This window comes from Ochotona princeps, chromosome 2, assembly GCF_030435755.1.
Source record: "Ochotona princeps isolate mOchPri1 chromosome 2, mOchPri1.hap1, whole genome shotgun sequence".
NCBI lineage: Eukaryota > Metazoa > Chordata > Mammalia > Lagomorpha > Ochotonidae > Ochotona > Ochotona princeps.
The window spans coordinates 29,466,625-29,493,896 of NC_080833.1; the positions used below are offsets into that span (position 1 = coordinate 29,466,625).

A 27,272-nucleotide genomic window follows, 5' to 3' on the forward strand; every position below is an offset into this window, starting at 1 on the left:
AATTTTGGTGCCAATGCTTGGATAAAACTCCAGTGTGACTCTGGACTCCAATGCAACTCAAATCCAATTTAAATGTGACTCCAAGTAGCATCCAAACATCTCATTGGAGCTGCTGGTCTTAAGACTCGGGAGTCAGGCTAGCTGGATGAACCTGAGCAGTCCCCTGGGGCTGAGAGTACTTTCAGTTCAGTTCTGGGAATGTGGTCCCGTTCAGTCTTAGCTTCCTTTCGCAGGGCAGGCCTGTCATGCGACTAGGGATGATCTTGAAGTCATTTTATAATTCAGGCCTGGGCAGTATTTTTCAGAGAGCTCCCGGACTGGACCCCAGACTACAACAGTACCTGAGGGTGTAGGGCTTAAAAAAAAATCTGCATTTTCTTCCTTCCTTGGAGATCCATTTGTTGGTGAGAGTGGGCACAGGTGGGAGCGAGGCTATGATGAGCTCTTGTGCTGTGTACCTCAACGGACACCCCATCTGCTCTAGACCCTGACAAGTCCTCGTCCCTTTTTCTGCTTGCCACTCCTCTAAATGCTCTCTTGACCCTGCCCAAATCTCCTCCACAGACTCAGCTTCCTGGCCCTGCTAGCCAGTATTTGCTAACTATCTCTAGTTCTGGGTCAGACCTCAAATAACACTTTCGAAGACAGGTGGCTTTTCCATCTGGACTCATCAGATGCAGATCTGGAGACAGGTTCTCCAGCATGTTCTCTGGTACTCTTCCTTCCTAAGTCTCTCTTTGGATTCCCTCTGTCAGGACCCTTCCCACGTGGCCTAGACCTCAGACAAAGCTTGCTGGGGAGAAGTTTTATTCCCCTACCATGTTTCATTATCCCTTCACCTGCCTAGTCACCAATCCAAGCAGCAGCCAGGATTGGCACCTTCTCTCCATCTCTCCAAACTCTAAATACCTTTGCTAAGGCTTTTGCTGGAAAGGTTCATTGTCAAAATCAGACCCATTAGACAAGACTCAGGTTACTATTTTCCTTCAGGGGACAGAGTGATTATATATATATATAACACACACATATATAATATATATATATATATAAATATATATATATTATATATATATTTTTTCCTGGCAGAGAACCGGTTCTAGCTCACTGCTGGTAAAGGGAACTGATCAATCCTTGCACGTGCTGTTCTAGACGTGGATGGTTGAACGACCCTGGGTGATGTGTGCTAATCCCACCCTCACCTTCCTCCCTTCCCTGGGGGCTTCAGTGCATGTCTGGGCACCACAGGCAATGACAGATTTTTTTTGTTGAGAAATGTCTCAAACTCAGGGGTGATACAAATGAAAGATGATCCTGATTTTAGCCTCTCACTCCAGATGAGAAACACACGATCTACAGTAGACATTCTTTTGGGGTGCCACCTTAGACGCCCAGATTCCCCTGACATCTCTCCTTCCCCACCCGCTAGAGCTTAAAGACAAATGCCTGATATTTTTCTACACCACTGCATGACCTGCTTACAAGCTAGAGGATGGAGAGAGTTAGCCTAAATGGACTTTCTGTGCCTAGCTGGAATGGATTGACTTAGCTGCTGTGATGGCCCTACCCCTCTAATACGACAGCTGTTCTGTGATCCACCTTGACCTTCCCCTGTTCTGTCCAGCTTTTAGCCAAAGTCTCTTGGCTGCACCCTTGCAGGCACTGTCAGGATTGTCTGGCAAGAGACGGAAGCTCCTGCTTTGTCCCCACTCCTCCACCAACATCCAGAAGGAAAGGCTACAGCTGGCCAGACTTATTTCCCCAGCTGCGCTAGTGAGGGACCTGAGTCCCTTAACCCTTTCCAACCCAGGAGACTCTCCCCCCTTCTCTGCAGTTTATGCTAGCTTTATCCTGCAGACATTCCTACAGGAATGTGTTTGGCTGAGTGACTCCAATGTGACCACCCTGACAAAGTGAACATCTTCTGTTCCAGCCAACACTCCACCTAAGAATGTCGGGATTGCCCTGCTGGGACCACCCTGACCATCTGTGACTCCCACAGGGGAATGGCCCACCACACTCTCTTGACAATAAAACCCTTTGCCTGGCCTGAGAGCCTCCCCAGCATGTTCAAGAGCCTCCAAATGTCACTGTCATAAACAATGGGTTCATGTGCGGATTCAATGTTCTTTCGAGCTATTGGAACTGACTTAGGTAAGCAGCGCTTTGCTGTTGCTGTTATAGAGTTTGGAAAGAAGTGAAAGTTACCTGCCTATTTTTAATGATCACCTTAAGCCCAATCAGCTCTGACTTATGATCTTTGTTAAAATGCTCAGTTAAATGTATTTTATTTTGACCTAGTGATTCCCTTTTGATAATTCTTCCAAATTGTAAACCAAGTCTCCTGATTTGGAGACTTCCAGTTGGATCCCTGGAACTCTCACAGGATGAAACTCAATTTGAATGAGATAATGGTCTTTGGAGTTCATTTAAATTATACAAAGTATGTTTTAGGGTTATAAAGTTATGCCAAACTTGTGTTGTATTAGTATTTTCTACCTAGATGAAAGATCTCTCCTCTCTCTCACTTTCTCCTCTCTTGCCTTCTGTCTGTCTCTCTCTCCCACTCCTACGGGCTTGCTATCGCCCAGTGGGAACTGTTAGAAACTGTTGCCCGCCGCCGCGTTCAGTTAAGATGGCGCTGAGCACTGCGCGTGCGCCAAGTGGCGCATGCGCGGAGAGCCTGTGTGTGACCGGCGCTTGATCACCTCACTCCACCAATCCCTAAGGGAGGGTGATGCATGATCAAGGCGTGCTCACACTGTCATGCCAATCAGGACGCAAAACCTAAGCATGACAACTGTATAGCCAAGGATGGGCGTAATCTTCCGGCATAAGAGTAGCTCATTTCCCCGGGATAGGGGCCTTCCTCCTTCAACCTGATGAGCGTGCAATAAAGATTACCGCAGAAGACTCCGAGTGTCCTGACTTCATTGCTGGTCGATGGGTATCGGGGCATAACAAGAAACTTTTTCCTAGAATCAGAAACGGGACGAGAATGCCTATTACCCTGATTTGGATTTGATATTATACTAAACGTCACAGACTGTCCATTAAAAAGAGAAAAAAAATATATTTTTTAAAAACTGGAAAGGGCCCGGCGGCGTGGCCTAGCGGCTAAAGTCCTCACCTTGAAAGCCCCAGGATCCCATATAGGCGCCGGTTCTAATCCCGGCAGCTCCACTTCCCATCCAGCTCCCTGCTTGTGGCCTGGGAAAGCAGTTGAGGATGGCCCAATGCATTGGGACACTGCACCCGCGTGGGAGACCCGGAAGAGGTTCCAGGTTCCAGGCTTCGGATCGGCGCGCACCGGCCCGTTGCGGCTCACTTGGGGAGTGAATCATCGGACGGAAGATCTTCCTCTCTGTCTCTCCTCTGTATATATCTGGCTGTAATAAAATGAATAAATCTTTAAAAAAAAAAACTGGAAAGGAAAAACAAAGCTAATCATTTGCAGGTGATATACTGACCCATGCAGAACACCTCCCCCCAACACTACGATCTCCTTCAATGAATGCTTAGCAAGTTGAGCGTATTTAGGATTAATGTACAAAAACCAGTTGAACACAAGCATAGCTCAGAAATATTGCAGGTTCATATCCAGACCATTGCAATAAAGCCAACATTACAATTAAGTGAGTCACACACATTATTTAATTTCCCAGTGCAAAATAAATATTTACATTGTAGTATAGTTTAAGAGTGCAATATCTCTCTCTTCCTCTTCTCTATTTCTATCTATAGCTTTTTGAATAAATGAAAATAATCAATTATTTAATTTTTTTATAAAAGGAGAAAGGCTGACATTGTGGCATGGCTGGTTAAGCCACTATTTGCAATGCTGGTATTCTAATCAGAGTGACAGTTCAAGTATCAACTACTTCACTTCCAATCCAGCTCCCTGCTAATGCACTTGAGAAAGCAGCAGAGGATGGTCCAAGTTCCTGGGTCCCTGCACCCATGTGGAAGGCTCAGAAAAAGTTTCTGGTTCCTGGCTTTGGCCTGGCCCAGTCCTAGCCATTATAGCCATTTGTTAAGTGAAACAGCAGGTGGAAGTTATCTCTTTCAAGCAGATAAATAAATCTTTTCAAAAATAAAGCAGGAGTTTGGCCTAGTGATTAAAATGCCATTTGTGATGTCCATGGAGGGCCCAGGTTTGGGTCGAGATTGCCCTTCAGATTCTAACTTTCTGTTCATGCAAACCCTGGTGCTGCAGGAGGGCCAGGAGGAGTCTGGCTCCAATTGCTAGGTCGTAGCTCATCCCCAAGAAAAGTGGTGGCTTCTTTGAAGTTGACATAGCTCCTGTGTCGTAGCCCCCTGTGCTGCAGCCTAGCCTCTCCCTTTGGTTCACAAGTTCTCATCCCTGCCCAGTCGATCAAAAAGTGATATAGTCCATTGCATGATAGCGCTCCTTCTCTACCAGGCTCTTGGTCTCATGATCATGAAGAATGAAGAGCATTAGCAAAGAAGGGTGAGTAAAGCAAAGAAAGTTTATTGAAAGAAGCAGAGAAAGCTCCTAGCTACTGGGAGGGGCTGCCCAAAGGAACCTGCCAGCTAGGACTATCTGGCTTGAGATTTTCATGAGCTTCCACAGGTGGAAGTTGCCTGATTGATCAAGGTGTGTGTTAATCATGTGAATCAATCACAGGCTGACACTGAGTTGCCTACTTTGCATAGACATTTGCTGATTATTCAATCAGATCAAAGATGTGACAACATTGGAAGATTACATTATGTTCTTCCTGTTTCCCAGGATTCCTGAAAGGTTACCCCATGTGGGAGATCACCCCTGGGTCTCTGCCTGCTTGGCCTATGACGGAGGTCATAGGAACATAGCACACTGTATCCCCAGGGGAAATCTCTAACAATGGTCTTGGCTCACCGAGACCATTGGCCTGATCACTGGCCGTACAGGCAAGAGCCATTGGCTTTCACCCCAGTTTTTCTTCGCTGTTCTTGGATGAGCTGTGCTGGGACTTCCTTGATAAGCAACTCTGAGAAGTCAGGTGCGGTCCTTGTTACCTGCCAACTTAATTGTTGTCTGTGACCTACAGCCTACCTACCTGTGACATGCAGCATACCTGTCAGCCATACGTGTTGTGCGTGACCTACTACATGATAGAAGCATCCAGAGAGATAGACGTTGACGTGCCTTCTAGCCAATCACAGTGTCATCGTTGGGTGGGAGGACTGTCGGGAGATGCCCCCCCGCCTTCCCTTTTCTTAGTCTATATAAGTTTGTGCTTGCTTTATAATAAGTGGACATGCTCGACCAGACTGTCTCCAGTGATTCTTGCTGCTGCAGGACACCATCATCTCATTCCCTCAGTGGCTGCAGGGGCCTGCTGGTTAGGAAACCCCTGAGACTGCCATATATTCTCCTTTTCCTTTCCATGAGTGTCTAGGATCTCAATCACTGAAGGCAGCAGGTGATGCCTTACGTACTTGAATTTCTGTCCCCCACGTGAGAAACTGGCCCAGATGTGATGTGCATTTGAGGAGTAAACTGGAGGAAGAAAGGTTGCTTACTCTATTGGTGTCTGTCTGCCTTTCAAACAAATCTTAAAATTTTTACAAGTATTATATCATTGCCTCTTTAAAATGCTATTCATACATATCTTAATTAAAAGTACTAAAGTTAGCTAAAAGTACTAAAACAAATCATCTGAACTACTGCAAAAATGGTGCTATGCATCTGTTCAACAAAGAGTTGCCACAACTTTTCAATTTGTCTAAAAATGCAATGATTGTGACACATTTCTGGTCCTGTTTCCTGTTGATGATCCTGGTAGGTAGCAAATGGAAGATCTCTCTCTCTCTCTTTCTTTCCTTGTCTGTCATTCTGCCTTAAAAATAGATAAACACCAGCCACAGGGCTTGAGTGAAAGGAGTCGTCAGCAGTTTGGCGGCTGCTGAGGGTACCTGAACCAGGTGGAACTCAATGCTTGGGACTCAGGACATGGCCACTACTGCCATGCGGTGAGTGAGTCCTGGGCTTTGGGTGGCCAGTGTGCCAAATGGCACCAGGCTCTGCCTGCTGGTACCACAGAGGTGAACTCTAAAATTTTGGGGGTATGTAAATTGCTGCCTGGGAACATCCATGGATAAGGACGATATGAGTGTTGGTGAGGGATGAATCCTGTGTGACTTCTAGCGACAAGGTCACTGAACTTGCTGGCAAGCTTGGGGACTGAAACCTGGTGGTTTGGAGGGGAGAATCCATAAGATCTGTTTGGGTCAGACTGATTTACCAGCCTACATGGGAGTCCTGAGATTGGCTGTTAGCATTGAACATCTCTGACTGCCACACACCAGTCCACACAAAAGTTATGGCTAAGTCCCACTGGTTAGTTTAAGAGTTGGGGTGGTGATGGGCTGAGCTAGGAGTGTCCATGGAACTCGCTGACACTCTCAGGTGCTGGGGCTGGAAACAGTCTGGGCAGGTCCAGGCTGCAGCACCCAAATGTGCATCCTACCACAGGGTGTGAGGCAGGCAGGGCCACAACATCCTCCAGCTCATACAAAGGCCAAGATGGAGTGGCAGGCTATGCCAGGTAAGGATCTAGCACCTGCTGAAGCATGTGAGCTCTGGGTCAGGGAGTGGGCCAAGTAGGGGAACCTGGGAACTTGGGGAACATATTGGGGGTCACAGCTCCCACTGGTGAGCACAAGATCTAGTGTTGGACAGCCTGAGCAGGGTAACTCCAACTGTTGGCTAATGTGTAGATTGGTTTTGGAAGGGGACAACTGGGTAGGGTAGAGCCAACCTTACCTCACTTGCAAGAGCAGAAACCAGGCTGGAGTACAGGTCAAGCTCAGCTAGACTGTCACATCTACCAGGTTACATGAGACTGGGATGGGAGCAGACAGAGCAGGACCAGGTTCCAGCACCCACCAGCAAATGGTGGGACTAGGAATAGGCTGGGTCAGGCCAGGTTACAGCATCCAAAGGCAAAGATCATGACAGGTGAAGGACTAGGCCAAGCTGGGTCAGAAGCAACCACTGCCACATGCAAGATCTATAGCTGGAAACACACCTGGTTGGGGAGTTAAGGGGATGCCATGGCTGGGTTGTGGTTCCCACTGGATAGCATGGGGCTGGAATGGGAGCCTCATTCTGGTCTGGATATGGCTGCAGCATACCTAGGCACAAGTGTGGACTGGGGTTGAGTGTGCCAGACTCGGCTAAATCCCAGCACCCACTGGTGCTTGTGAGGACCAGGGTAGATGCAGAACAGTCTAGGCTAGGTTTTTGCCCCTGATGAGCCGGGTATGAGCTGTGAGTGCATGTGGACCAGGCTAGACTAGGCTGTAACACCCAACAATAATAATCAGAATGGGTTGAAGGCCATCAAGAAAGGCCATCGTTCCTGCTAGGTCAGGAGGTGGACTGAGTAGGGCAAGGCCATGGACCCACCTGTGTGCATGAGATCTGGCATTGGGAGAGGTTCTGATGGAAGAGCCTGGTAAACTCTGTTGGGACACAGTCCATGCAGGTGAGCACAAGAACCATGATAGGGAGTAGCCCAGACCAGGCCAGGGAATGGTACCCAGTGGCATACATTTGGCACAAATCGGGGGCGAATCAGGCAGGGCCAGTTCACATTGCCTGCTGGCAAACCTAAGCACTAGAATGCTGGCCAGGTTCGGTCACAACACAAACTAGTGCACATGAAGGCTTGGACTGGGTGCAGGCTAGTCTCAGGTAGGCTTTATCCCCCACCAAGCTTAGCTGGAATTGGGGGTGGGCCAGACCAGACCAGGCCAGGCTATGGCAGCCAATGGCAAAAGCTGAGGTGAGGCAGGTCATGCCAGACCAGGCCACAGCACCCAACCAGCACATGTAAAACCCTGGGGGGAGGGAACAAAATTTGTAGGGGGAATGTGAATCACCACTCCTACTGAAGAACATGAGTTGGAGTGGGGGCAGAACAGACCCAGCAGAGCTGCAACACCTGTGAGCCTCATGTGAGCTGGACCAAGGAAAAGCCAGGCTGGGTTGACTGTTCCTACTGGTGCAAGTATAAGTCAGAGTGGGTGTGGATTGATTGGGCTCTGCCACAGCATCAGCTAGCAGATGCTAGCATGGCGGGCTAATTCTGTCAATCAAACTGCAGAACCATATAGAGAGTGCATGATTCTGGAGTGGGAATGGCACAGGAGGGAAACAGTGGGTATGTCCCTCCTAGGATGCCACTCCGTCTGGTGAGCATGCGAACCAGAACTTGGGCAGGCATGGCTAGACAGTATGGCACCCATTGGCAGATGTGTGGGCTGGATAGTGGATCTTGTTGGGTTGAACTAGGCTTCAATGCCCATTGACAAGTATGAGAGCTGAATGGGTTGCAGGACAGACTGAATCAGTCTGTTGTATATACTGGCAAGTATGGAAACTAGGGTAGGGGGTGGGACTGGTGAGGGTTATTTGTCATCGCCCCAACTAGGCTGCAGCTCCCACTGGTATACATGGTGGGCAGGATTGGGATGGGCTCCAACACCCATTGGTTTGTGTAGAAGATGGGGCTGGAAACAGAACTGACCCAGCAATTGCAACCACCAGCATGTGCATAAGCTGATAGAGATGACGGACTGTACCAGACATTGTACTAGCAAACACACCCAAGAATCTAGTCTGGGATCATTTGTTTTACAAAATTTCTTTGGAGATCTCCCCAGTCAAACTGCTGGACTCAGAACCCCAACCATGAAGAGAATTGTAGGTTCCATGGTCTGACCATGGAGTGCGTGTGTCAATGCGGAGCCTCCTCAGTGGCTCAGACAGAGCAGTGGACAGCATATCCAGGTGCACATGGAGGATATGGTAGTATATTGAGGCCTGCAGAGGATACCTGATACCACAACAGAGGACAGAACAAATTGGTCAACTATCCCAGCCAAGTGTTGGCAGTGAAAATCTGGGCAAGTAGAGACGCTAGATGGACTATGTTAGCCAGCTGATTCTGAAGAGATTTCATCATGTTTGCAATGGTGAGATTGGCAGCAATTCAGAACAGTTGAACTATTGAAACTACTTGAGCAGAACCCTCAGAGCATGCCCCACATCGGGGACCCTGGAATGGTACAGGGTAGGTGTGGCTTCTCCCTTTGCCTCTCCCCTTCCCCTAGATACAGGAAAGAAAAAAACAGAATGTGGAAACAATGGTCTTACTCACTTTCCTGCAGCCCTTGACCCTTTGTGCCCTAATCAACTATGTAAAGATCATCAAAATTTTAAAAAATTAAGTAAATAAGTAAAATTACTTGGTTCAGGAATGAGCATCACAGAACTGTGGGTTGAATTGTCACTTGGGACAGCCACATGCCCATATCAGAGTTCCATCTCTGTTTCCAATCTACTTTCCTGCTCATAAACCTGGGAGGTAGCAGGTGACGGTCTGAACACTTGAGATCTTGCCATCCACACGAGAGACTCAGATGGAATTCTTGGCCCTGGCTTCAGCTTGGTCTAGCAACAACCCTATCAATAAAAAAAAAAAAAAATGTTCATGAATTACCCAGTCAGTGGTATCCTCTTAAAACAACACAAAATCCGGGTGGGCCTTAGGGCATCTTGCTTGGATCCCAACTCCAGCCACCATGTGCACGTGGTGAGCTGTGCCCGGGCCTGCCTGGGTTCGGGGGCTGCTCCCTTTGGGGTGAGCACACCAAGGGGAGGCGTCTCCATGGCTGGGTAGGTCTGGGACCCACCCACCGCCCTCATTGGGCAGTGAATGGGATTGGGGAGGGGCGCGACCTTGGGCCTGGGGGTTTACACTTCCAGCAGCCTCCCAGCTGCTGGTGGGCCTCAGGACGGGGCGTCTTGCTCAGATCCCGACTCCAGCCACCATGTGCACAAGGTGAGCTGTCCCTGAGTGGCCAGTGTGCCATTTGGCACCAGGCTCTGCCTGCTGGCCACCCAGCTGGGGAGCTCTGGGGTTTTGGTTCTTTGAATCACTGCTTAGGTAGCTCTAGGTTGATCCCACTGTGCTTCTGGGATCTGAGTCAATCCTAAAGATTCCCAATGACAGTAACTCTTCCTTTGAAAAACTTGTAATCACTTAACAATGCTGAGCACTGAACACCAGTTCATGCAAAAGCGAAGGCTTGGGGCTTGTCCAGCAGGATATCCTATTACGTGACATGATGATGAATCAGCAGATGGGTCACATTAGGCAGGGCCATAACATTAACTAGTACTCGAGAACCATATCCAGGGGTAGATTCTGTGGGGGATGTATGGGCCAAACCCTGTGGAAATTCTAGCCCCACTGGTTAGCTCAAGAGTTTGGGTGGTGATGGACTAAGCTAAGTGTGACCAAGGAGCCTGCCACAACAGTCGGGACTGGTCAAGGCAGCAGCACTCGAATATGCATCCTGAATAGGGTGTGGGATGGGCCGGGCTGCAACATTCACCAGCTCATATACGGCCAAATGGAAAGCCAGACTGCACCGGGCACTGGCCTAAAACCCATTGGCATGTATGAGAACTGGGTCTGGAAGGGGATCAAGTGGAGGAACTTGGGAAACTCCCCTGGCAAAGTCATAGCTCCCACTGGTGAACATGTGGTCCAGACCTGGGGGTCGGACAAGCTGGGCAAAGTAGCTCCAACAGTTCGCTAATGTGGTAATGGGCAGGACTGAACAAACCCTAGCCTACAAGTGAAACTAGAAACCAGGATTGAACAGTCATACCGAGCTAGGATCTTTTTTTTTTTTTTATTATTATTATTTAACTTCATTAATTACATTGTATTATGTGACACAGTTACATAGATACTTGGGTTCTCCCACCCCTCCCCAAACCCTCCCACCATGGTGGATTCCTCCACCTTGTTGCATAACCACAGCTCAAGTTCAGTTGAGATTCCCCCATTGCAAGCATACACCAAACATAGAGTCCAGCATCTTATTGTCCAGTCTTGCACCTACTGGTCTGTGTGAGTCAAGGATGCTAAGCCACAGTGTCTAAGGCAGAGGCCAGGACATGTGAGGGACTAAGCCAAGCTGACTCAGAGCAGCCACTGGTATGCGTGTGATCTATGGCTGGGAACAGGTCTGGCTGGGGAGCTAAGGGGACACCCTAACTGGGTTGAGGATCCCACCAAGGGGCGCGTGTGTTGGAATGGGGCTGTGTTCTAACCAGGAAACAGTTGTAGTCTCCCTTGGCACTAGTGTGAACAGGGACTGGATGCACCAGGCCAGGCCAGACCCCAACACCATCTGGACTAGGCTAGGTCACAACCCCTACTGAGCCATATGTGAGCCGTATATGGGTATGGACGAGCCATGGCGGGGCTGAAACATCCAACAGCAAGAAACAGAATGGGGGGCCCGATGGTGTGGCCTAGTGGCTAAACTCCTCGCCTTGAACGCCCTGGGATTCCATATGGGCGCCGGTTCTAATCCCGGCAGCTCCACTTCCCATCCAGCTCCCTGCTTGTGGCCTGGGAAAGCAGTTGAGGATGACCCAAAGCTTTGGGACCCTGCACCCATGTGGGAGACCCGGAAGAGGTTCCAGGTTCCCAGCCTCGGATTGGCGCAGCACCGGCCGTTACGGCTCACTTGGGGAGTGAATCATCAGATGGAAGATCTTCCTCTCTGTCTCTCCTCCTCTCTGTATATCCGGCTTTCCAATAACAATAAAAATGAATAAATCTTAAAAAAAAATAGAACCAGAATGGGTTGAAAGCCAGTCAAGAAAAGCCACTGTTCCAGCTAGGACAGGAGGTGAACTGAGTAGGGTTGGCTCAAGGACCCCCTGGTATGCGCAACATCTGGCATTGGAAGAGAGTCTGATGGAGGAGCCTGGGCAACTCCTCTGGCAGGACACAGTCTCTGCAGGTAAGCGTAAGAAGCATGATAGGAAACAGCCCAGAATAGGCCATGGAAAGTTTCCCTCTGGCATACATTTGGCATGGGTCCGGGGCAGACCAGGCTGAATCAGTTCATGTCATCCACTGGCAAATCCAAACACCAGAACAAAGTGTGGGACGGGCCAGGTTCGGTCACGACAAAAACCCAGTGCACAATATGGAATGCCAATATGGAATGCCTATACTGGATGTGACCGCAGCACCCAACCAGCACGCATGAGAACCAGGAAGGGAGGGGGCAGAACTGGCAGGGGATCAAGGGGTTGGTTCCCTTGCTGGACAGCTACTCCCACTGGACAGCATGGGCTGGGATGGGGGCAGACCAGACTAACACCTGTGCGCCACATGTGGACTAGATCAGGGAAAAGCCAGACTGAGCGGATTATTCCTACTGGTGCAAACAGTATTAGAGTGGGTGAGAGTTGTTTGGGCTTAGCCACAGCATCAACTGGCAGAAGCTGGCACTGGGGGCTAATTCTGTCAAGTCAAACCACAGAACCACCCAAAGAGTGCATAAACCAGGATTGAGAGAGACCTGGGAGTGAAATAGTGGGCTCTTTCTTCTTGGGTTACCACTCCAGCGGGAGGGCATGAAAACTAGAACAGGGGCTGGGGTAGCTAGACAGAGAGGCACTCAACAACATCTGTGAGGTCTGGATAGTTGAGCTGGTTAGATGGAACAAAGCTTCAATACCCATTGACATGTACGAGAGCCGAATGGGGTGTGGGACAGACTGGACTAGTCTGCTACACATACTGGCAAATCAGGGGAGGGGGCGGGCCTGGTGGGGGTTACTGTGGGTCGCCCCGACTAGGCTGCAGCTCCCACTGGTTGATGTGAGGGCCGAGTATGTGCTGGGCAGAACCAGACTGGACTACAACACCCATTGGTTCCAGTGGATGTCGGGACTGAAAACAGAACCAACCCAGCAATTGCAACCACCAGCTGATCGTGGAGATGGACTGTGCCGGGCCCTGTGCTTGCTAGAACACACAAGAATCTGGTCTGGGAATACCTCAAAGTTTCTTTGGGGATCTCCCCAATCAAAATGCTGGACTCAGAACCCTAGCCAAGAAAAGAAGACAGAGCAAGTCAATCAACCACCTCAGCTATATGTTGGCAGCGAAACACTGGGCAAATGGAGACTCTATGATGGACTATGTCAATCAGTGGATTCTTCAACGACCTCATCGTGCTTGGAGTGGCGAGACTGGCAGCGATTCATAACTGGAGAACTATTAAAACCACTTGAGCAAGGATCTCAGAGCATGCCCCACATCAGGGATTTGGGGTGGGTGGGAAACTGGGTGGGGCTTCTCCCTCAATAATCCCCTTTACCTCAGATACATGAAGGAAACAATATGGAAATAATAGTCTTACCCACTTTCCTATAGCCCTTGAACCTTTTTACCGTAATTAACTATGTAAAGATTGTCAAAAATATAATAAAAAAAATAAATGATATTAGCAGCCCATAAAAAAAACAAAACAAAAAAACAACAAACAAAAAAAACAACACAAAATGCAGCAAGTACCATATTCAGGGTAGAAGAGCTCACTATAGGAAAGATAGCAACTGCCACATGTAGCGTCAATAGATTCTTGTAAAATGTATACGAATGATGGGGCTCGGTGCGGTGGCCTAGCGTAGCTGCTAAAGTCCTTGCCTTGAATGCATCAGGATCTCATATGGGCGCCGGTTCTAATCCTGGCAGCCCCACTTCCCATCCAGCTCCCTGCCTGTGGCCTGGGAAAGCAGTCGAGGACGGCCCAAAGCCTCAGGACCCTGCACCCATGTGGGAGAGCCGGAAGAGCTCCTGGTTCCTGGCTTAGGATCAGCTCAGCTCCAGCCGTTGTGCTCACTTGGGGAGTGAATCATCGGATGGAAGATTTCCCTCTCTGTCTCTCCTTCTCTTTGCATATCTGACTTTGCAATAAAAATAAATAAATCTTTTAAAAAATGTATGTGAATGAGTAAAGCATCAGAAATAACCACGGCACTCCCAAGAAGCAGAGGCGATCACGAGGATTTGATGTCACAACTGCCCTTTCTCCGGGTTTTCCCTGATTCTCCCAAAAAAACACCTCTAGCTGAGCTTCCCCATCCTTCTCCTGAAAGCTTCCCTGTTTTATGTTTTCACGACAGGCCTGACTGCATTTTTAGGTCCCTGCTTTTCAGGTTATGGCCACATAAGTGCCCAGCAAGTCCAGAGCAGAGAATGAATTGTCACATCACCAAAGCCTGCACACAGCAAGGGAACTGGAACAGGCGGAAGCACAAAGGCCGAGGAATAGCGGAACTTGTGTGCCAGAAATCTCACAAACACAGCCATCAAGAACCTAAATCTCCCCTTGCTGACCTGATTCCAAGTCTCTGTGACCAGGGTTTGTCCTGCTGGGCATCCCCACACACCAGCCATCCCTTGTTTGTCTGTGATGCCTCTCCTGAGCACCAGCTATGGAAGCAGATTGGATACATGTCTCCTGCTTCTTACCACAAGTAATAATAACAATATTACAGTCTTCCTCCATCCTCACGGAGTGTGGCTGAGACTGGTGGACAGATGTGCCCTACTAAATATTATCTTAAGCAGAGTCATAAAAAGCATAGCAAACATGCTAAACATTGTCTTAACTAAAGTCTAAACAAACACAGAAAAAATATGTATTTAGATAGTGTGTGTGTGTGTGTGTGTGTTGTTTACCATGTGGAAGGCACTGGTTGAGTATTTTACATTGAACCTACCAAGTTACAGTAATTAAAGCCATGTGATTTGAATTCAAGGATAAATAGACCAATCAGAATAGAGAACATGAACGAAACCCCAATCATACATCAACGACAGAATTGACATTTTAAGTTAGAGCAGAAAGGAAGGGATGCTTTATAACTGGCAAATGCCTATCCATGCAGCAGAAAGGAGAGATTCACAGACAGACAGAATGAGAACACTTCCCCTATTGTCTTAACTCATTTGAGCTGCTTTAAGAAAAATATCAAGGTTGGCACATGGTGTAGTAGGCTGTCTCAGCCCATGGCACCAACATTCCATCTGGACACTGGTTCATGTCCCAGCTGCTCCACCTCTAATCTAGCTCACTGCTTACACCTTGGGAAAGCAGCAGTGGATGGTGCACATGAGAAACTTATAAGGAGCTCCTGGTTTTGGATCAACTCAGCTCTGGCCATTGCAGCCATTGGGGAGTGAATCAGTGGACACAAGATCTTCCTCTCTGTCTCTCCTTCTCTTTGTAAATCTGCCTCTCTAGTAAATAAATAAATAAATAAATAAATAAATAAATAAATAAATAAATCTTTTTTTAAGAATCTGCCTTTAAAATAAAAATAAGATAAATCTTTTTAATCAGTTTTTAAAATAATGATTACATGGTTGATCAGGTTGGGAAGATTCAAGGTTTAGGGAAAACTGGGTGAATTCATTGCTTCCAAATTTGCTATTTCTTCTTGCTGTTTCTGGGGTAAGGAGAGAAACAAAGGGGAAAAAATAAGAAAAATCTTAAGTAAAAGGAGAAAGAGAGAGAGAGAGAAGAAAGAAAAAAAAGAGAAAAATGCCATTCACTGGCTAGCTTATAAACAACAGAAATTTCTCTCACCGTTGTAGAGATTCGGAGATCCAACATGAAGGATCCAGTAGGTTCCGTGTCCAGGAAAGACCACTTCCTCTCAGAAATAGCCTTCTCTGTGTCCTCAAGGAGTGGAGGCGGCGAGGACACTCCCAGAGTCTCGGGTCAGGTCATCAAGCTCATTGGTCATGACCTGTTCACTCTCTGAAGGCTACACTTGAGTCCCATCACACCCAGGCTGAAACTGATTAATACATGAGTTTAGGGGTCCACAAGCCTTACTCTCTCATGTCCACGTTGTAGAAAAAGAAATTCCAAATAGACCCAGGACTTAAGTGAGGCCAAAATGTTGACCTTTTCAAAGAAACTTAAGGAAATTGAAGAACTTTGGATAAGAAAAAAAATTTTTTAAGATAAAAAATTTTATCTGCAGGTTGATTCACTGAGAGAAAGGGAGAGACAGAGAGCAAGAGTAAAAACAATAAGAGAATCTTCCAGCTATTGGCTAATTCCCCAACTGGCTGCAATAGCCAGAGTTGAGCTGATCCAAAGTCAGAAGCCAAGAACTTCTTCAGTCTCCCACATGTGAGCAGGAGCCCAAGAACTTCAGCCGTCCACTGCAGCTTTCTCGGGTGTATTGACAGGGAGCTGGATTGGAATTGAAGCAGCAGGGACTTGAACCCATACCCAAATGGGACACCAGTTCTTCAGGCCAAAGATACGCCTGAAAAGCCTTTGCCCTGGCCCCTACAACAGAATTTTTTTTTTTTTTTTTTTTAAATTATAGGGCATTCGGTTGGTATCTGCCTTACAACTGTTTGTTTATGATGATTTCTGGTGGTCAAGGAAAAACAACTGTATGAGAATAGGAAAAGCATTTGGGGCTGTTTTTTTTTGTTTTGTTTTTTCCTGTCCTTATGTCTTAGACATCCTGTTAAGGAAAAGATAAATATATTCAACCACAGTAAAAGTCACATCTTTCTATCCAAGCATATCAAACAGGAGGAAAACACAAATGGTCAAATAGTAAACTGAGCAAAGGGTATTTGTATATGTACGTATGTGTGTGTATATATATGCATACATATACACAACATACATAGATATAGTGTGTGTGTACTCATACCAATAGCCAAGAAGCATTGACCCCCACCACTCCTCTGAAAGATGCTAACCAGACCCATGGTGACATGCTACTCCTTTTATATCCAATTACTGAAAATAATTCAAGTGTCAGAGTGTCCTGAGTGTTGGGGAGGATGCAAACCCACAGGAATTCTCACACAGCAGTTTAACATTACCTAGCACAGTTTTGCAAATATATGTCCTAGATTACAACATTCTAACATGTAGTACACATCCCAACATATGCGTCTGTATGCCAAGGGACATGTTGAAGAACTCATGCAGGATCCAGCACCATAGCCTAGTGGCTAAAGCACCTTGCTTATGTTGGCATCCCAAATGAGTGCCAGTTTGTGTCCCAGTGGCCTCATTGCAGCCACTTGAGGAGTGAATCAGCGGATAGAAGATCTTCCTCTCTATCTCTCCTCCTCTGTGTATATCTGCCTTTCCAGCAAAAATAAATAAATCTTTTAAAAAAGAATTTATATGCCATGTTTTTGTTCATAACAGCAAGGAAACAATAAATTATGGTATCTTCAGACAATAGACTACTAAACAGTGCAACTAACTAGATTAAGTTTTCTGCACTGCAGTAACATGTCGAAAGCATGCTGTTGAGCAAAAGAAGCAGGTTATAAAACAATGCATATGGAATGATTGCATTTATATAAAATTCAAAAATCAGGCAAAATTTTATAATACACCATTTAGGAATACATGAGCATATGTCAAACCATTCTGAAGATATTGAAATAAAAGATAAATTTATCCTGAAGCCAAACTTTCTGAAATCCATGCATCTGAAGGGCTTTCATAAAGTTCATGAAAATGCATTTTATGGAAAACTGTATATTTCAAAATATGTTCAGATCAAATAAGTTTATCTTTTTTTTTTTTTAATTATTCACTTTTAAAAATGTACTGCACAGGCCTGGGCTGTGGTGCCGCATGTGAAGCTGCTGCCTGAGACACTGGCAACAGCGCCAGTCCCAGTTCCAACTGCTCCACTTGCAGGTCCGTGCCAACACGCCTGGGACGGCGCGTGGACCCCTGCCGGCAGGAGGCAGAAGACTCGGTGGAGTCCTTGATTCCGGTTTCATCCTAGTCCTGCCCCAACCATTGCAGCCCTTTGGAGTTGAACCAATGGACGGAAGATAGCTTTCTTTCTATCTCTCCCTTTTGCTTTATCATTTTCCCTTCAAACAAATAATAAATCCTTAAAAAGTAAATAGATTTTATTGCAAAAAAAAAAAAAAAGTTTATTTGAATGGCAGAGCTCTAGGGGTGAAGGGCGAAGAGAGAAACACAGAGATATTCTGTCCTGTGGCTTACTCCTCAACATCCCACAAGAGTTAGGGCTGCTTCAGGTCCAAGCCAGAGACCCGAGACTCCACATGGGTCTCCCACCTGGGTGTCAGGAAGCCAAGTGCCTGATCCACTACCTGCTGCCCCCCAAGTGTGCTTAAGCCGGAAGCTAGGTCAGCAACGTTGGCGCAGTGAGGACTTGAACCCCTGACTCTCTAATATGGAATGTGAGGGTTCCAAGCAGAGGTTTAACCTACTGTACCATCATGCCTGCTCCATGATTTTACTTTTATACATGCCTTGACTCATTATTTGGTAAAATTTTCTACTTCTATTTATATATGAAGTAGAGATGGTCATCTCTGAATGATCAGGTTGACAAGGAGGGGTATCTTGAAATTGATCCGCACTGAGAAAAATGTGCCTGATGAGTCCTTTGTTCTGTTTTGGCTGAACAGGTTTGGAGCGCACACTGCCTCTCCCAGGCCTCTCTCAATGACTCACAGAGCAGGTCTATGTCACCAAAGCCTTGCAGCAAACAAGCCTGTTCAGCTCAGCTCCACTTGCTGCTTCCCAAACCTGTCTGGCCTCTTTCCTGCAGCTGTGATGCCTGTCACCCAACTCATCCCTCAGACTAGCAACGCCCTCTGGCAATCACTTTGTGGACTACAGAGAACATTCGCTTACAAAACATAGGTACTGTAGCTTAAAATCTTACAGGGACTTACCAGAGTACCTAAGTCCAAATTCCGACTCTGCCATTTTTGGTTTATTTACTTGTGATAACAATCCTCATTACTGTTTTTTCTTTCTTTTTTAACTTTGCTTATTTGAAAAGCAGAGGAGCCAGTGTCATGGTTCAATAAGCTAATCCTCTGTCTGCAAGTGCTGGGATCCCATACGGACACCAGCTTATATCCCAGCTGCTCCACTACCCATGGAGCTCTCTGCTTGTGGCCTGGGAAAGCAGTGGAGGACGGCCCAAAGCCTTGGGATGCTGCACCCAAGTGGGAGCCCCTGAGGAAGCTCCTGGCTTCAGACTGGCTCCAGCCATTGTAGGCATCTGGGGAGTAAACCGGCAGATAGAAGGTTTTTATCTCTCCTTCTCTCTACAAATCTGCCTCTCCAATTAAAATAAAATAAATCTTTCTTAAAAAGATTTATTTATTTTTATTAAAAAGTCAGATATACAGGAAGAAGGAGAGACAGAGAGGAAGATCTTGTGTCCATTGATTCACTCCCCAAGTGGCAGCAATGGCCAGAGCTGAGCTGATTGAAGCCAGGAGCTTCTTCCAGGTATCCCATGCAGGTGCAGGATCCGAAGGCTTTGGACCATCCTCCGCTGCTTTCCAGGCCACATGCAGGGAGCAAAAATAAAATAAATCTTAAGAAAAACATATAAAGAGAAAGAGGGAAGAGAGAGATCTTGTGTTTCTGCCTTCTATCTTGTCCAAATGGCCATAACAGCCAGATCCGGATCGGGCAGAAACTGCCAGCCAGGAATTCCATCTTGGTCTCCCACATGGTTATTGGGAGTCAAATACATGGGCTACTCTCTGTTGCCTTCCCAGGTGCACCAGCAGGAATTGGGTTAAAAATGGTGCAAATAGGATTCAACTAGCATTCTAAAATGGGATGCACATGTTGCAAGCTGCGGCTCACTCCACTGCTCCACAATGCTACTCTTCTGTTCTGTTCCACCCCTGCTGCCCCTTCACTGGCTCTTCTGATTCCCACTTCCTGCCAACGTGCAGCAGGTGATGGCACCCCTGGGTGCCTGCCACACACAAGGGAGACCCAGACTGAGTTCCCAGCTCCTAGCTTCAGCCTGATCTAGGCTTGGAAGCGGTGAGTATTTGGAAAGTGAACCAACAGATGGAAGCTCTCTTTCTGCCTGTCTCTTTCTTACTCTCTACTAAATAATGTAAATAATGTTTTATGTCAAGTTCAATTGCAATGACTTCTGTTAACTCTATGTTCTCATCTGTTTACATGCGGTAAGTAAAGAACTAAGGAACATTTAACAACAGAACATTCAGACAATTTTGATTACTGTGCCTTTTGAGGACATAGGAAAAACCAAATGTAGTTCCTCCTATGCTGTTATTTAGCAATCAACAGAAAAGACTCTTGTGTGTGTGTATGTGTGTGTGTGTGTGTGTGTACACGTGTGGGTGTTTACAGGGGAAGTCCCTAGTATACCAACCATTTCTGTGAGAACTAACCAGGTGTCATCTAGTTCAACTCAAATCCTGAAGATAGTGTCACATTGCACAAGTTAGGGGTGCAGTCCACAAGACTGTACTGCTCACTTTGGATGCCAATCACAAATTCCAAGTTGTTCACCTGTGCTTCTGACCAAGCAGCTATAAATTCACGTTCCCACAATCCCCTCCTCCAGTTGAATGTGCTGGCTTTAGTGGCTGACAGAATTCAAACCACTTAGGTTCACTGGTTTACTATAGAAGATATTACAAAGGTAACTGAAGGACATCAGATAAAGAGATGGGTAGGGCAAGATAAGGGAGAAAGGGAGAAAAGGGCAGGAGGTTTCCAGCACTTTCTGTCATCTGGAAGTTCATTTGAACTCTCCCCTTTGGGCTTTTATGGGAGATTCCTTACATTGGCACAATTAAATCAACCCCTGACCAATGGCAACCACTTATCTCCAACTCCTCTCTCTTCCTTTGAGGTTCAGGGGATAAGCTAAACATTTCCAGTCCTCCCTAATCATACCTTGTTTTTTTCCCAAGACCAGCCCAGATCCTGAAGCCACCCACAGACTGCCAGCTACCAGTCAGCCTAGCATCCAAAAAGCCACTTACTACTATGGAGATCTCAAACAGTTTAAGAGTTGTATGCCAGGAGAAGAGGAGGAAGAACCAATATGTACTTCCTAGTGAGAGGCTCAGGGAACCCCCAGGATATGAATGTGAACTTGAGTATAAGTAGGATCACGGGGTGTCAGGACCACAGTACTTTTGGGGCAGTCTGCAGGTGACTCGTGGAGAGCATGCCCCAGGGGAAGCGTATGAGTTAGTTCCTTCCCAACTTGAGCCCTGCTGTCTGTGAGTGACTTGGGAGGATGTGGATCACTAACAGGCGTGATTCAAGTGTTTTGTATTCCAACAATACAGTAACAGCTGAATCCAAAGCAAGAACATAGAGGCATTTCCCACGACGAGGCCTTCTCACCCAAGAGCAAACAGAAGATGTTTCTCCTTTGTGTATTACTAAAAGTTTATTCTACTCCCTTATACTTAAAGCAATATGCATGCCCTGCACACAATTTTTAAAAGTCCTTAAAAATTATTGAGTCCTCTGAGATTTTTCTTTTCAAGCAATCAGCATAAATTAAAATGCATTCCTTTATGATTTTCTCAGTATTTCCACAATGGTGAGAACTGTAACAGGAGACGAATCATGGCTTGCCAATGCAATCATGAAAACAATGCACTTGAAGCAATGGTTTCCAGAGGTGGAAGTGGCCAGCCAAAGCTGAGGCTGATAGGTCAAGAGCAAAGGTCATGGCCACCATGAGCTGAGGGTGTCTTAACTCAGGGTCTTTTTTTAATATAAGATTTATTTATTTTTGTTGGAAAGGTGGATATGCAGAGAGGAAGAGAGACAGAGAGGAAGATCTTCCATCTGATGGTTCACTCCCCAAGTGGCCGCAATGGCTGGAGCTGAGCTGATTTGAAGCCAGGAGCAAGATCTTCTTCCAGGTCCCCCATGTGGGTGCAGGGTCCCAAGGCTTTGGGCTGTCCTCCACTGCTTTCCCAGGCCACAGGCACGGAGCTGAATTGGGAAGCGGAGCGGCTGGGATGTTAGAACTGGCACCCATATGGGATCCGGGCACGTTCAAGGCGAGGATTTTAACAGCTACGCTATTGTGCCGGGTCATTAACTCAGGGTCTTAATCACTAAGCCAGATACCTGCCCAGGGTTTGCATTAAAGCAAAAAAAAAATTTTTTTTTTTTTTTTTTTACAACTTTTCTGCAAATGAGCATCCTGGCAGGCAGCAGGTAAGGAATCAGATGCTGGGGTCTATGCCCATTGCAGGGGAGACCTGCTTTGGGTTCTTGATTCGTGTCTGTGGCTTTGCCTAATCCTGACTATTGCAACTGTTGGGGAGTGAACTGGTTGGTAGAAGATCTCTGCCTCTGTCTCTCTGACTTTCAAATAAAATGAATTAAACAATAATAATTGAAGAGGCAGTGGACACTTGGATTATTTTGGACCCCCCCACATCAGGATTCACCCTCCCCCCACTTCTTGCATTAGGGAGTTCTCTCAGTTTTGTATCTGATCATTCTGTACAGAAGCTGGAAGTGCTAGGCAGACCCTGTCCCCACCTCCTGCCCCCTCAGCATTCCTTGTGCTTAGAGTAAAAGCCTGCCAGGCAGGCAGGCACACTTGCCTCAACAATTGCTAGAAAAGTCAGTGTCAGGAAGATCACTTCCTGGAAGAGCATGGCTGCCAGAAGGTGATGAGTCTTGCGTTTGAGGTTGGCACACCTGCCTGTCCAGAACCCACAGCCACAGCAGTGGACTCATTGCCAATGTCTGCTGCTTGGCTCTGACTGCTTTTTATTATGAAGCTTGGAAGAAGGTTGTTTGAGCCCTCCAACTAGTCTATGAGCTACTTAATATCTTTTTCAAAATTCTTTTTTGCTTGAGACACCTAGAGTTGATCTTCTGCTAGCAAGTAAGAATTCTTAAGGGAGTGGTCACTTGGCACAATAGTCAAGATGCCACTTGAGGAGCCGGTGCGGTGGCACAACAGGCTAATCCTTAACTTTCAGGTGCCAGCGTCCCATTTGGGTGCTGGTTCCATGGCTTGACTGCTCCACTTTCTATCCAGCTCCCTGTGTGTGGCCTGGAAAAGCAGCAGAAGTATAGTCCACATCCTTGGGACCATACACCTACATGGGAGACATGGAAGAAGCTCCAGGTTCCCAGCTTCAGATCAGCTTAGCTCTGACCTTTGTGGCTGTTTACAGAGTGAACCAATGGATGAAAGACCTCTCCCTCTGTATCTCCTTCTCTCTGTAAATCTGCTTTCCAATAAAAATAAATAAATCTTTCTTTCTTTCTTTCTTTTTTAAATAAAGGTGCCACTTGAGATGCTGACGTCCCGTATTGGAGTGCCTGGTTCAAGACCCAGCTCCTCCACTTCCAATGCAGTGTTTTGCTAAAGTGCACCCTGTAAGGCAGCAGGTAACAATGCAAGTATTTGTCTCCCTGTCATTCACCTGAGAAACTTGGATGGAGTTCCTGTCTTCTGCCTTCAGCCTGGCACAACCTTGTCTATTGTTGGCAATTGGGAGGTAAATCAGCAGAAGGAAGATCTTTCTCTTTTTATATTTCTGCCTTTCAAGTCTAAATTGGGCTCCACATGATGGCTCAGTGGCTAAATCCTCGCCTTGCATGTGCCGGGATCCCCTATGGGCGCTGGTTTGTGTCCTGGCTGCTGTACTTCCCAATTCAGCTCCCTGCCTGTGGCCTGGGAAAACAGTAAAGGATGGCCCAAAGCCTTGGGGCCCTGAACCGCATGGGAGACCTGGAGGAAGCTCCTGGCTCCTAGCTTCGGACTGACTCAGTTCTGCCCATTGAGGCTTCTTGGGGAGTGAACCAGTGGACAAAAGATCTTTTTCTTTCTATATTGCCTTCTCTCTATAAATCTGCCCTTCTAATAAAAATAAGTTACTCTTTTAAAAAAATTCCAAAGTAAAAATACATAGTGAAAATTGAATAAATAAGAATTCTGGTGGGTAGAAATAGGAAGGACAAAATCTCCTACCCGGGTAGGGCCTTTATTAACAAGATTTGTCATTTAAGGAACACATTTTCTATTAAAAGAAGTTTGGCTGTAAGTGATGACATGGATTTCCTATTGCATTATATATCCTATGGCACTAATAAAGATCTTTGGTTAAAATAACAAAAAGACAATCAGGCAAAATGGTGAAAATATTATTGACTGGCTATCTGTTTAGTTAAGGAGAGACTGGGATAATAGCTTGGCTTTAGAACTTCCTCCCTTTTGTGTTTACCCTGTTTTGTTTTCTCCCATCTTCAGTACACTGATTTCATTTCCTTTCATTAGCAACTGGCTTTCTCAATATGGCAGGAAAGTGTGATTTCTTTTTTTTAACCTAAATTTCCTATGCTTAAGCAGGACGAGTTTTGTTTGATAACTCAAACCAAAAAAAAATTCTGGATCCAGGAATTTGATTGGCCTAACTTAAATCAAGTATCCTTGGCAGACCAGTGAGCTGTGGCCAGGAAACGATGTGGCTATTTAAACCGTGGCTTCTCCTATGGGACTCATGAATGGTAAGAAGGGATGAGATAGTTTCCAAAACAAGAGAGAAGTGTGGGATGTACCGTACTGTAGTTATTTAACACAGTCTACTCATTAACCAATGTATAAATAAGTGAACACATACATGCATATAGGTGTAATACCTACATACACCTTTTCTATACACATAAACAAAATTTCCCTACCTAGGGGTCAGTGCTATGGTACAGCAAGTCAAACTACCACTTGGGACACCAGCACACCATATTATTCTGGATTGGATTCTCAGTGCTCTGTTTATGACCCAGCTTCCTACTAACACATCTGGGAGGGCAGTAGAATATGCTCCAAGTGCCTGGGTCTTGGCCACCTAGGCAGAAGACAGAGATGGAGGCTTGGATCTTGACTTTGGTCTGACCTAGACCTGGCTATTGTGGCCATTTGGAAAGTGAACCCTGGATAGAGGGTCTCTATGTCTGTCACTCTGCCTTCCAAATTAGATAAAGAAATACGTCTTGCAATAAAACCTCCTACCTACTAGTAAGGAATGATGCTTTATACAAGCTCAAGAACACTCACATCCAGTTTTTCTTCCAGTGACTGCATCCAACACAGAGGGAAGCATCACTAACGGGTGTCCCATCTTCCCAGTCACCTACAGATCTTACGGCCTAAGGTCAGAAGGAAACATTTGATGCCAAGCAACATTCTTTATATCTGCCATGGAAGGCAAAGCAGGACACCCTTGTTATGAGTTAAATTGTATCCCCTTCCCAACTTCACATGTTGAAGTCTTACATCCCGGGACCTCACAATACAATTATTTGGAAATAGGATCTTCAAATAGATAATTAAATTAAAATGAGGTCATTAGGGTGAGCTCTAATCCGATATGACTGGTGCCCTTAGAGAAGAGAGAATTTAGACCCAGACACACTGTGATTGAAAGCATGGTAGAAATACAGACGCTGATGAGTCAAGGAGAGAAAGGAATACAGCTAAAAGCAACCCTGCCAGCACCTTGCCTTTAGACTTCCAACCTCAGGGAAAGGCATTTGGTTGATGGTTGTGGTCTCTGGACTAGGATGAACCATGCTCCCCGTGTGGGTAGGGCAGCTGGGCCCGAGCCATGGCTAGTACAGTGGTGACAGGTGGACTAACTACTATTGCTCATGTGGGATTTGTAAGCTGTTACGTGTTACAAGCCATGAAGCATATGACATCTCAAGTAAAAGACGTTTCCAAAGTTTATTAAAATTTGCCTTCAGTGGTGGCCGTTAGAGAGGTGGGTTTGAACCCCAATGACAAAACAAGAAGCAGCATTTGTACCATGTAAACCTTCTACTGCCAAAAGGGGTAAAACAGAAGAAGCTTACCAACAAATTATGCTCTTAAATCACTCGCATGAAGACGGATCTCATTACATGGCAGTCAAAACAAATGAAGCTACAGATTCACTAGAAAGTCAAGCTAAAAGCAAAGTAAATGTATGATGAATTTTCAGCTCATGTTAATTTATGTATAAGAGTGCCAACCATTTATAATAAAATGCCTCAGAGCTGCAATTTTTTTTGAAGATCTATTTTTTTTTTAAATTTTTATTGTGAAGTCGGAGATACAGAGAGGAGGAGAGACAGAAAAGAAGATCCTCCATCCGATGATTCACTCCCCAAGCGAGCCGCAACAGCTGGATGAGCCAATCCGAAGCCAGGAGCCTCTACCTGGTTTCTCACATGGGTACAGGGTCCCAAAGCTTTGGGCCATCCTCGACCGCTTTCCCAGCCCACAAGCAGGGAGCTGGATGGGAAACGGGACTGCCGGGACAAAAACTGGCGCCCATATGGGATCCTGGGCACGTTCAAGGTGAGGACTTTAACCACTACGCCATCGCGCTGGGCCCCAGAGCTACAATTTTTAAAAACAAAAAACCCCAACAAACCTCTGTACAGCTACTCCTCAGGTAGAGAGCAGAACAGATTCTGGCTTGAGAGTTGTTCCACTTTAGCACTGCTCTTGGAGACAAGCTAATGTCTGTGAGGTTGTATAGTCGTTGGTCCTTACTGTTTTTCTTCCTCCTGGCTCAATTAAGCCTTAGTTCACTGCTTTTCAACTTAATTTTGGAGTGCTCTACTACTGACAATTGTTTTATTTTATTTATTGCTGCATAATGAATGCTCCTTGTGCATGGTGAATTAAAGCAATCCCCATGGTTGTTTTCTATCTCTTCCAATACTGTGAGTTAGCTGCTCCGCTGAGCAGTTCTCCCCTTCCAGATATGGCTTGAGGCATCAACAATTCCAGTTTGTGTGGACTGTATTCACCTGATTGGCAGGTGGTATTGGCCGTTGACTGGGAGCAGGATTGGGGCTGCTGACTGCCACATGACTTGAATTCTCACAGCTAGCGGGGCTGGATTCTTTTGATTTATTTATTTATTTATTTATTTATTTATTTATTTATTTATTTATTTTTATTGGAAAGGGGGATATACAGAGAGGAGAGACAGAGAGGAAGATCTTCTGTCCGATGGTTAACTCTTCAAGCAGCCACAATGGCTGGATCTGAGCCAATCCAAAGCCAGGAGACTCCTCCAGGTCTCCAACGTGGGTGCAGGGTCCCAAAGTCTTAGACCGTCTACGACTGCATTCCCAGGTCACAGGCAGGGAGCTGGATGGGAAGCATGGCACCCATATGGGATCCTAGCACGTTCAAGGCAAGGACCTTAACCGCTATGCTATCGCACCAGGCCCGGGGCTGGCTTCTTGATAGGAGCATGCCAAGAGTGTGAAAGCAGACATTCCACACTTCTTAAAGCCCAGCATCAAAAATTACACAACCTCAATCCTCCCTTACTCAGAGCAGTCAAGGACCAGCCAAGATTCAAGGGAAAACAAGGAAGACTCATCTTGACATGGATCTGCTCATGTTATGAACCTGGCTTCTAAGGAAACTGCTAAGCATAACGACCCAGTGCTGGCCTGATGGATTCCAAGTCCCTCCAAAGAGAACTTGCCTCACCAGCATGTCTGCATACCAGCCCTTCCTACCTAGTCATCATAAAGCTTCCCCAAACTCCAAG

General features: G+C 46.3%; 1 protein-coding gene and 1 pseudogene across 1 annotated transcript in view; one reads left to right on the forward strand and one right to left on the reverse strand.

Annotated features, from left to right (window-relative positions):
* RHBDL2 (rhomboid like 2) overlaps positions 1 to 27,272 on the reverse strand; it is an 89,828-nt gene that overhangs the window by 50,126 nt on the left and 12,430 nt on the right. The window lies entirely within an intron of this gene.
* On the forward strand, positions 25,323 to 25,686 carry LOC101534810 (mitochondrial import inner membrane translocase subunit TIM14-like; annotated as a pseudogene).